Source organism: Amblyomma mixtum, chromosome 9 (assembly GCF_055824585.1).
Source record: "Amblyomma mixtum isolate Tamu chromosome 9, ASM5582458v1, whole genome shotgun sequence".
NCBI lineage: Eukaryota > Metazoa > Arthropoda > Arachnida > Ixodida > Ixodidae > Amblyomma > Amblyomma mixtum.
Window position 1 is genome coordinate 78,722,012 of NC_143020.1, and position 12,202 is coordinate 78,734,213.

The following is a 12,202-nucleotide window of genomic DNA, read 5'->3' on the forward strand; positions in this document are numbered from 1 at the left end:
GTAAAGTGCCATCATGGCGGCTCGTGCAAACAAAGGTAGATTGAAGGCACATACAAAATGAGCTTGCGTAGACTCGTGGATTACCTTTGCTTTTCGATGTTTATCTGTGCATTAATATAGTGCTGGAAATGATTGCGTAAAAAGCGAAATATGAAGCTTACGCGATACTTTTTCGACTTCTCACCATTACCTGCACCTGACTAAACGCAAGGAGATTTTCGGAGTGATAACAGCCGGGCCCCGCAAGGTGACTGCGATATCTAAGACTGTAGACAATTTGCTTTCATTACAGGTGGCAGAAATCATAGCGTTGCTTTTTCCAGTTTATGTTTAATATAAGTTACTTTATCGGCGATGGTTCAGACACGAATCACGCCTGCGCGGTTGGTGTGGTGCACTAAGAAGCTGTCCCAATCAAAGTCATTCTGGAGCCTTTAGCGCCGGGTTATTCTTGCGCCACAAATTAAAAATAATACAAAGAATTCAAAAATATATTCCTGAGAAATTGCGGCTCATAAAATAATACGACAAAGCGACATAATTTACCATGCCACAACAAGCTTCCTCCGCTCGATTTGGTGTTGCGCACCACAGCTGTAAGAAAATACAACTTTTTCCGATGCTCCGGGATAACCTTTATGATAGTTGCGTCAGTGTGCAACTTCGGGCTATTAAAGAAAGAGGATCGCAGGATCGCCACAGCTCGGTAGATCGCAGCCCAACAAAGGGACAACAAAAGTTATGCAGTCATGAAAAACACACATAAGTGATGTTGTTTGCGTTCGGTTTAAAACTTATAATTCAAACCGTTCTAACGCGAGCCTCGGCAAAGAAGTCCCCTGTCTCACTGCCATGTCATAATAAGCATAACATTCTGATATACTGCCGTCCTAGCTTGCTTTTGGTCTTTTAGGTTGATGCAAATATCAAAGAAAGCAAAAAGAAAATAGCGCCAAAAAAACAGCGTTCATGCTAATGAGCAGTTCGGCGGTCGTATGCTTGGCGCGGTCAGTTTCTTTTGATTCTCCAAATACCTCGACAATGAGGTGTTCATGTAGCAATGTGTGATTTTGCATTGTAGTTTTTCCTATAAGCGATGACGCAAAGTCGACCGCAAAGGGATCAATTTCCTCTCCCAACATCACGCTAGACATTCTTTGCCCCTTGCCATCCGATCACAAAACAGCCTCTTTCTGTTTCCGGCAGTTTGTCTCACGAAGATCAAGCACTCCTTTCAGCTAGCTCCCTTGCCTCCCTATTGCGTGCTCTTTATGGAACGCCCCGACATGCACGGTGCATTGTGTCAGAGACATCAGTGAGGGCAGGTAATCTTTGGAGGAGGATGGCCGCATTACGTCAGCCCTCGAACTATGAGGTCATGCCGAAAACAGGCTTGCAGGGCTCGAAAAGGCATGTTCTGACGTAAGACCGCTACTGAGAAGACCTGCAGATTGGGCTGGTTGGTGTAGATTCATAGTGATGGTTCAACTGCGCAAACACACACAGACCAAGAAGGAGACAAGATACACAAAGAACAAAGAACAAAGAAACAAGCCTAGCGAAGCATTGTTTCACATGCAAATGCACGCCGTTTTTTGGTGACACTGATGTGTTGTTTCGTCATTCTGACCAGCGCACTAGAGAAATTTCTGAAGCCTTTCATACCATCCGGAAGGATAAAGGGTGCGTGAGTGCGCCATCTGTAACATTATCTGTTAGGGAAATGAAAATGCTACACAGTGGATTGCAGTTCTGTGGATACACACGTGCTTTTAAAGAGGTTTTTCCTTTTTTAGTACTCTGAGATTGTTGACATTGCGCATATGCGCTGTTTTTTCGTGTGTGTTGTTTTCGAGTGTGTATATTATGACATGCTTCTTCCTAATAAAAATCAGTTGTAAGTTCAGCGCTGTGTGTGTCTTGTCTCCTTCTTGGTCTGTGTGTGTTTCCGCTGTTGAACCATCACTATGAATGCAACTGAGAGACGACCATGGCAACGCCACGAAACAGGGACGGATTGCTGCTGTGAACAGAAATAAGCTGTACAATGAAAGCAATACGCTGAATTTGTAAAAGAAAGCAACCAAAACCTGTCCGGTAAGCATACATAATCCTCCCATAGCAAACTACCATCTAGAGACCGTTTCTGCTGGTCGACGCATTTGAACAACCTAATTAACGCAGCTCAAAAAGTGTTCCTCATTATTTGCCTAAAGCCGCTAAACGTTTAAGCCAATGTGCATATATGATTATTTATTGATAGCACGACCTCCGATTTTAATGCTGTGTTCTGTCGCGATCCGCGCAGTATACGTATACAAAGAAGCTGCTGCCTTGAGAAAGGTTTGTGGTGCTGTGTACAGGAACCTTTCAACTGTGTTTTAACGGTTTTGCTTGCTTTTCATTTTTTGTTTCAGAGTGTTAGCGCGCATTAGAAGCTTTCGTTGGCTCTAATATTGACAAAAGAAGATTCTGAAACAAAATTATATCTTTGTTTAAATAGCTATACTACTCAACCACAGCTTCTAATGGCTTTTGAAAATACCTTCTCTTAGGCAAACGTTGGTCGTTTGGTAGACACTTCGGCAATACAATGTAGGAGCATCTAGCACCACTAACAATATGGCCGTTTTATGAATTTACTTGCTGCGTTCTTTCTCGGATTAGGAAAAAATCACTTTTTTCTCCCTTAACATGTCGAGTGGCTGACAGCGAAGAAAAATGTCTACTTTAATACTGAAGATATATTTACGGTGGTGTGAAGACGAGCAGTGTCGCGAAGCATAATTGAACGTTGATGACTGCCCTCCCGTCCTGAGCGAACCAAACGACACCAGTAATGAAATTATTCGGTTAACCAGCTGTAACCGCACTACACGTTAAGGGCAATCTGGAACTATGGTCTAATGGTTTCTACCACGCAATAAAGAGAATAGAATAGCGTGAACATAATAATTATCGTGTAAAAGAATTTGTCTCCCAGCTTTGCTTATTTACTTTGCTAGTTTCACGCGCCACACTACAGCACATTTTGCATAAACATGTTACTGCAATAACCATGGACCCTAAATAGTATAGAAAAGGCGAACTGAGTATCAATGTCTAATTTGTGTTAGATGTTAAGTAAGCGCTAGCAGGTTACGGTGAAAATAAAAAAATGACACCCGAGCATGTCTGAATGCCTGTATAAATTAGAATGCGAGACATTTTGGCAGTGGTGTGCTTCGAATGTTAATTTCAAATAAATCAGCTATACCCACACGACGATGCCACACATATGTACGCGTCAGACCAAAAATATTCTGCAGATTTTTGACAAACCGTTATTTGTATAAAACGCTTGCCCTCCTCAGAGCCCTAAAAAAGCAACGCAGCGGCAAATTTCAAGAAAATATAAAACAAGCTAGTTTTTTTTTCCAAAAGGAAGTTGTTTCTGATCGCAATTGTCTCGCATATCATAAGATGGCGCCATAACAGTCAGTGTATTTACAGATCAATTCTCAGGACGCGTGTAGTTTTCTATTATTTACTGTGAAAAACGCACCTTGTTGGTTTCCTATGCCAGTCCTAACTACTCGATCCCAGCGCAGGACAAACTTTCTAAGCAAGATTTTGCTACATATAAGAAGGCTAGGCCATTCCTATCAATATGTTCATAACGGTATATTACAATATTCCCCACCCGCCTGATAAAACTGATGTCCGAGAAAGCTGAATTTCTGGGCATTTGCGTTATTCAACGCCCTTTATGGAGGTTCGCTCAGTAGCGTATCACTAATTTTGAACACAATAATCGCATCAAATCAGTCCAGCTATGTTTTCAGTTTCTCTTAAACCCAGTACTAATAGGCTTTGCTGTGGTGTTTTTCTTTCAATGTGGCTGATATAGAAGAAATTATTCAGTGTGCTTACTAAGGCTGAAGGACTTCACTTCCAGCTCGGTTACGACAACCACTCTGGCTGCTAGAAATAGGTTGGCACTGCTGTTCAATGTAATCGCGGTAGGAGATACGCACAATAAAATAGTGCTTCCATAAGATATAAGCTTTGTTTGAAAGATGTGAACTGAATAACACACGCTGGCTTCTTTTGAAATCAGAAAAACAACTCCGTGGGCTTCGGCATTCCGACAGAACAAAAGTAGGAATTGTGCGCTATTAAACGCTTTCAACTTTGTTGTCATTATCTGAAGGGTATACGTGCAGGTCATAGAGGCCGAGGCTGGAAGCTATATTGAGGCGTTCCGCTATTGCCTCTTTTTTACGTCTAGATCAGGCAGGAGAAGCCCATTGATATTTTTATTGACGCAAAACGACAGCCAAGTTATTCGGGAGCAGATGCATAATTTGGCTACCAATCAACTTTCGGGTGTTAATTCTGAAGAAAAGAGCAACGTTGATAACCTGAATTAGGCGTCACATGATATTGCCGCACTTAGTTTAGACATCACTCTACAGGCGCCCCCGTGCGGTCTTTCTTCGACCTTTGTCGCGCGCCGGACTTCGTCCTCTTCTGCTCGGTGCTAGGGCCTGCCGGCTGCGCTCTGCCCAGTGTGCTCGCCAGGTACTGTTCTGCCAGGAATAGAACGTCCTACCGGCGTCCGTGACATTTTTGGTGCAGCTGCTGGGTACGATCTATGTACGAAGAGGTCCCAGGAACCTCCAGCGCTCAGCCACACCCCCTGGACACGACACCTGTCCACAAGTCAAGCCGCCGCTTGAAAGGCTTAGCCCCCGAGTACAATCCCCTCACCGCGCCATCCCGCAAGATCACCTCTATGGTGGCCAGCCAGACCTTCCAGCAATCTGTGAGTTCGCCACCGCTGCTTCTTCATTCGCCTCGTACGCCCGCGTCATTTCATGGTGACAAGTTTGAAGATGTGGAGGACTGGTTGGACGGGTATGACAGGGTCTCTGAATTTAATCTGTGGGACGAGGACCGCAAGCTTCGGAACGTCTACTTTGCCCTCCAGGACGCCGCCAAGACGTGGTTTGAAAACCACGAGTCCGCCATCCACACCTGGCAAGACTTCCGGCGCCAGTTGCTGGATACGTTCAGCAGCAACGAACGGAGGGAGCGTGCTGAATTGGCCCTGCAATCGAGAGCGCAGCAGCCAAACGAGAGCGTGGCGATGTTCGTGGAGGATATGACCCGGCTTTTCAACCGCGCTGATCCTTCGATGTCGGAAGCCAAGAAGGTGCGTCACTTGATGCGGGGCGTGAAGGAGCAATTGTTCGCTGGGCTCGTGCGCGATCCTCCGGCTACAGTCGCCGATTTTGCAAAGGAAGCGGCAGGCATGGAGCGCGCCCTGCAGCAGCGGTTTGCGCACTACGGCCGTCCGTCAAACATCACTGCTGTGGAGTGCCGCATGCCTAGGTCCCGGGATGAGAACACCTCCCTCCGAGAGCTCATCAGGAGCATCGTTCGCGAAGAGCTGCAGAAGCTTCGCTCTGTGGAGCAGTCTCCTAGTGTCACCGCCATCTCGGAGGCTGTCCGTGACGAGATACGCCGCACGGTGCAGCCCACTCCACCTCCGCAACCGCCAGCGCCTTATGTGATGACCTACAGCGAGGCATTGCGAAGTCCTGCGCCACCACCGCCGGCGTTCTACTCTCCTGCCCCTACCGCGCCGTCCCACCGATTCCCGCATACGACAGCGCTGCCAGACGACCGCCCACCCGTCACGAAGGCAAACATGTGGCGAACGCCGAACAACAGGCCCCTGTGCTTCCACTGCGGCGAAGCAGGCCACATCCGTCGTCACTGCCCGTACCGCCGGATTGGCCTGCGCGGCTTTTCGCCAGACGCACCCCTGCCACGCTATGGTGAACGACCCCGCGAGATCGATCAGTACCTAGCGGCCAACGTCCCACCTGCACCCACTGCACACCGTCAGTCCAGGTCACCGTCGCCTCGACGGTTTTCTTCACCAGCCCGCCAGTCCTACGTCCGGCAGTCCTCCAGCCCGGGCCGGGAAAACTGAGGACGGCGACCCCCGGAGGTAGGGCCGCCGTCACCGGACATAATTACGAACATCCTCCGCTCACCGACGTTAGCCTGCGACCCGACCTCCGACCCCCCGCCGCGACGACCTTTCGACGCCCAGAGACGCCTTCGCTTGACGCCTCAATCGGACAATCTGAACGACCCTTAAGTCCGACGACTTTTCGACGACCGGAGACGCCTCCGCTTGACGCCCCAACCCGACCGCGAGAACGATCACCTAGTCCGACCTCCCTCACACAGCGTTTTTCTGACGGTGACCAAGCTTCGGCTGAAATCCCGGTGATCGTTGATGGCCGCCGCGTGACTGCTCTCGTAGATACCGGCGCCGATTTCTCCGTCATGAGTCGTGGTCTGACGCTTGTCCTGAGGAAAGTCCTGACACCTTGGCCTGGAACGCACATCCGGACAGCTGGAGGCCATCTGGTGACACCGCTTGGCGTCTGCACCGCTAGAATGGAGATTCGTGGTGTCACCTTCACTGCCTGCTTCGCTGTGTTGGCTCATTGCTCGAAGGACCTCATCCTCGGGTTAGATTTTCTTCGGGAACACGGTGCCATAATCAACCTCCGCGAACTTGTCGTGACGTTCTCACCTCAGTGTGCCATAGCCGACCGCAGCGAGCCCGACAGGCCTGTTTTTCGCGTGTGTGATGACAATGTCACGCTACCACCACGCTCCAGTTTGTTTATTACGGTGGAATGCTCCAACCCACGCACGCCTCACGGGGTTGCGGAAGGTAATCTGTCGTTACTGCTGAGTCAACAAGTCTGCGTTGCGCGGGGTGTTACTTCCCTCCGCGGACTGCGAACGCAGCTTTTTGTTACGAACTTTAGCGCCGAATACCGCCACTTGCCGCAAGCAACCGCCATAGCCTATTTCGATGAAATTAGTGACTCAGTCTCCCACTGCGCCTTGTCCCTCAACGATACCCATGCATCGACGTCTGACGCCCCCGTTATGACTGACGTGAACCCCGACCTAACCGCCGATCAGAAACACCGCCTCCACATGATCCTCGACTCTTTTCGTGACTGCTTTGCGACCACTTCTAAAGTTCGGCAAACATCGGTCGCTAAACACCGCATTGTAGTGGATGAAGGCGAGAGGCCTATACAACACCACCCCTATCGAGTGTCTGCGAAAGAACGGGAGGTAATTCGGAGGCAGGTTGAGGAAATGCTCCGCGACGAGGTTATCCAGCCGTCAACAAGCCCGTGGGCTTCGCCCGTTGTGCTGGTCGCCAAGAAGGATGGCACTCTCCGATTCTGCGTCGACTATCGTCGCCTCAACAAGATTACTAAAAAGGACGTTTATCCGTTGCCCCGAATTGATGACTCGTTCGATCGCCTGCGTCATGCCCGATACTTTTCCTCTCTTGATCTACGCAGTGGGTACTGGCAGATCGAAGTCGATGAACGTGACCGTGAAAAGACCGCGTTCATAACCCCCGACGGTTTGTACGAGTTCAAGGTGCTCCCCTTTGGCCTGTGTACCGCTCCGGCCACCTTTCAAAGAATGATGGACACTGTCCTGGTTGGCCTCAAATGGCAGTCGTGTCTCGTCTATCTTGATGATGTGGTTATTTTCGCTGCGACCTACGACGAACATCTCAAACGCTTGAGTGCAGTATTGACGGCCATCCGATCAGCCGGTCTATCTCTAAAACCGGAAAAATGCCACTTCGCGTACCAACGGCTGAAGTTTTTGGGCCATGTTGTGACACCTGAGGGTGTCAGCCCCGACCCCGACAAGACGGCCGCTGTAGCTGCGTTCCCGACTCCCACTGATAAGCGAGCTGTGCGCCGGTTTCTTGGCCTGTGCGCATATTACAGACGCTTCGTGCAAGACTTCTCCAGGCTGGCTGAGCCTCTCACACGGCTGACAAAAGACGATCAGCCTTTCGTCTGGGCACAGGAACAGCAGGACGCCTTCGAAAAGCTCCGCAAACGTCTACAAACAACGCCCATTCTTGCCCATTTTGACGAGGAGGCGGATACAGAACTTCACACCGATGCCAGCAACATTGGCCTTGGTGCAGTCCTCGTCCAGTGGCAAGATGGTGTTGAGCGCGTGATTGCTTACGCCAGCCGCACGCTATCTCGGTCCGAGGTCAATTACTCAACCACTGAAAAGGAGTGCCTAGCTGTTGTGTGGGCGATAACGAAGTTCCGGCCCTACTTATATGGTCGCCCGTTTCGGGTCGTGAGTGACCACCACTCACTCTGTTGGCTCGCGAATCTTAAAGACCCCTCGGGCCGGCTAGCTCGTTGGAGCCTTCGCTTGCAAGAATTTGATGTAACAGTTGTCTACAAGTCGGGCAACAAACACAGCGATGCTGACTGCTTGTCCCGTGCTCCTATCCCGTCCAGCTCTGATGACCTCGAAGATGACCCTCTATTTATTGGTGCTCTGACCACGTCCGCCCTCGCTCAACAACAGAGGGACGACACGGAATTACGGCCACTCATCGATTATCTTGAGGGTACCGCCTCGTTACCGCCTCGTCTATTCGCGCGTGGCTTGTCGTTTTGCTTACGAGATGGCGTCCTCTACAAACGAAATTACGGCCCGACGGACTCCGGTTACCTGCTCGTGGTTCCAACGGCGCTCCGCACTGACGTTTTGCAGGCATGCCACGACGAGCTTCCTTCCGGCCACCTCGGATTTTCTCGAACGATGGCACGAGTTCGTCACCGTTATTACTGGCCCAGGCTTTCTGTGGATGTCAAGCGTTATGTACGCACTTGCCGCGAGTGTCAACGTCGGAAGAAACCACCTTTCAAGCCGGCTGGCTTGCTCCAACCCATTGCTCCGCCGAGAATTCCTTTCCACCAAGTCGGCATGGACTTACTGGGCCCGTTTCCCACGTCATCATTGGGTAACCGGTATATTGTGGTTGCCACCGACTACCTAACCCGGTATTGTGAGACGAAAGCCCTTCCCCGCGGCACTGCTGCTGAAATTGCGGACTTTTTCATCATCAGCATAGTCCTCCGCCATGGCGCCCCTTATGTTGTTTTAACTGACCGAGGCACAGCGTTCACGTCCACGCTTACTCAGGAAGTTATGCGGCTCAGTGGCACAAGTCATCGTAAGACCACAGCTTACCATCCTCAAACCAACGGCCTAACCGAGCGCCTCAATAAGACTATCGCTGATATGATTTCTATGTACGTCGACGATGACCATGAGAACTGGGACGCAATCCTTCCGTACGTCACGTTTGCCTACAATACTGCCCTTCAAGAGACGACGGGGTTCACGCCATTTCGTTTGGTGCACGGTCGTGAAGTCGTGACTATGTTGGACACGATGTTGTTGCCCGATATTGCACGCCCATCCGTTGCCGACGCTGATGCATTCGTTCGCCATGCAGAGGCTGCCCGCCGGCTGGCTCGGCAACGAACCTGCGTGCGGCAAGAACTCGATGCTCACCGCTATAACCTCCGTCACCGCGAAGTCATTTTCCAGCCTGGCGATCAAGTGTGGGTTTGGAGCCCCATCCGTCTGCGCGGTCGCTCCGAGAAGCTTTTGCGCCGTTACTTCGGCCCCTACGAGGTACTCCGCAAACTCAGCGACGTTACGTATGAAGTGCGCCCGCAAGGTAGTGTTCGTTCTTCCAGACGCCCGCCGACATCCGAAATTGTGCACGTCGCAAGACTCAAGCCATACCATGCCCGCTAGGACAACTCTCACCACGTTCAGTGCCTGGGATTCTATAACACCAACACGCGGCTCCCCCTCACTTTCAGGCATCGAGTCGATGCCTTTCCAGAGGGGAGGGGCAATGCCGCACTTAGTTTAGACATCACTCTACCGGCGCCCCCGTGCGGTCTTTCTTCGACCTTTGTCGCGCGCCGGACTTCGTCCTCTTCTGCTCGGTGCTAGGGCCTGCCGGCTGCGCTCTGCCCAGTGTGCTCGCCAGGTACTGTTCTGCCAGGAATAGAACGTCCTACCGGCGTCCGTGACAATATCTTACTGTGCCTCAGCCTATAGGTGGAGACAAGATGCAGTTTTTAAAACAAATCTAGAAATAAGATGCAGGTTTAAAATAAAAATCTTGAAATAGTGATATTTTGTTCTTCTTGATACAGCATATATGGGCATAAATATATGAGGAAGAGAGAAGTGTGCTGTTTCAGAATGAAAATGAATTGACAGAACGAAGTCTGTGAGTGATCGTTGATGTCATTCCTGCGTCCAAGCATGGTGGAATGAAAAAATATCCGACGAAAAACTCAATGTGGTCATATGCAGGAAGGTGATCGCTTTTAAATCTTTAAAGAACCACACGAGAAGAGAAATGTTTGCTTCCACTTCGTAGGAGTCGCATACTGGACACCCGGGGATGGCGAAGCATGCCTCGGAACTGAAGCCATTTCTGAGTGACAGCTGGAGTGAGGGAGACGCAATCCGGATCTTCCTCAGCGCGATCTCCCCAGCGCGGGTGAGACAGCAGGCAGGGTCAATTACAAAAGGCGGAGGAATGAGGGCACGTGTGCGGAGGTGGAGGTGCTCCTTTCTCTTCAAACGGAAGATGTTCTTGAGTGCCTGCTTATATATCTAGCATGGCACGTGTAATCCACCAGCTGCAGTGAATAAAGGACAATCGCAAATTAATGGCCTGGAACCATTCCATATTCAAATCACCCGTGAAGAATAAGCACAGTCACGTTATATATATCGTGTTTTCGTTATTAACCGGTCGCATCAAACAGAGGGGCGAGCACCGAAGATAAAAAAAAAAGCGCCTGGAAACCATACTTACCCACCAGCCGAGTCATCCGTCACTACGGCACAGTGTAAGGCATGCAGTCTGCCTCAGCCCCCTCCCCAAGAATGAGTTCCTCTCTGCTACATCAAATGCAGCTGCGTTTTTTTTTTCTATCGCAAGCATACGATGGAAATAAGCTCCGTGGGAGCGTAAGTATGTGAATTTATTCCGTCAGCCGCAGACTGCAGAGCAAGCAACTCTTCGGGCTCACGAACGTACACATCTGTGACACTGACGTGAGCCTGTGGCTTTGGTTCGATTGTCTGCGGTCGTGAAGTGCACACGTAAGCTTCTAAGTCTGCCACCACAAGCATGGTAGCAGCAGTCTGATTCTAACAAATTTAGTTCACCATCACATCTCTGTGAAAATACTGTAAGCGCATTGCGCTTGAACAGGCCCGCTGTGCTGTCGAATTACACGTGTTTGTTGAAGAACTGCCCGATGCGATTGCAGACGACCCTGTAATTGACTCTGACTTGGCCGCTGCGATTTCTGCGGTCGTGAATTGTTTTCTGAGGATTGATTGTAAGCGAAAAATAAAATAATGATCTGGCGAAATGTTGTTTGCAGAACGGTATCTAGAGTTACTCACTTGAAAGGCACGCATAATGTGGACGAACACACATCAGCTAGCTGAGTGTTTTTCTGCCGTAAGCGGTGTGCTCTGAACGAAAATAGCTGAATAGCGCATCTGTATGGGACCGTTTCTCCGCAGGGAATGAGCGCTGGAATGAAGGGCGCTTAAATCCGGCCTTTCCTGCCGGCGCCTCACGTAGCTCATGCATGATGACTAGCTCTTGTAAACTTTTTCTTCTTTGAATGTAACGAGACGTGATGGCGCATGCATTTGGTACTTCTCAGATATTTTACAGCGTTTCTCAAGTTATTCCCACCTTTGCAGTAGGCAGAAAACATCGAAAACAACATGCTCGCATCGGCTTCCCATGTTGACGCAGTGCATGCTTGCTTGTCTGTCCATCTGTGCCTACTAAAGAAAAAGAAACAAGCACTTCGAAATTTCCGAAAACCCGCAGCTTGTACAAGGTTGCCGATTTGGTGGCTACAGTGAGAACGAAACGGTTTCGCCGACCAACTAGGAAGACAGCAGAGCGCAACCGCAGTTGATAGGTCGCGGTGCTGAACTTACGGCGTACCATGGCCACACGCAACCTGAGTGGACAGAATGCAAGGCGAAGATTCTGCGCAAGTTCTTGCGCCCGGCTCGTCTCCTTCCGTCTTCTCTTTTAGGAGGTTATAATTATGAGAATTTTCGCAGTCCTCCCTAAACTATCGGCCTGCAGAGGAGCGGAAATCTGGTCCAGCTGGTACATGGTGAAGTGTAGAACCAGTCAAAAACTCCTCGTCCTTGTGCTCTTTCACTGGTCCTCCTCTTCATCATCGGCCTGCTTTCCTCGTACTTA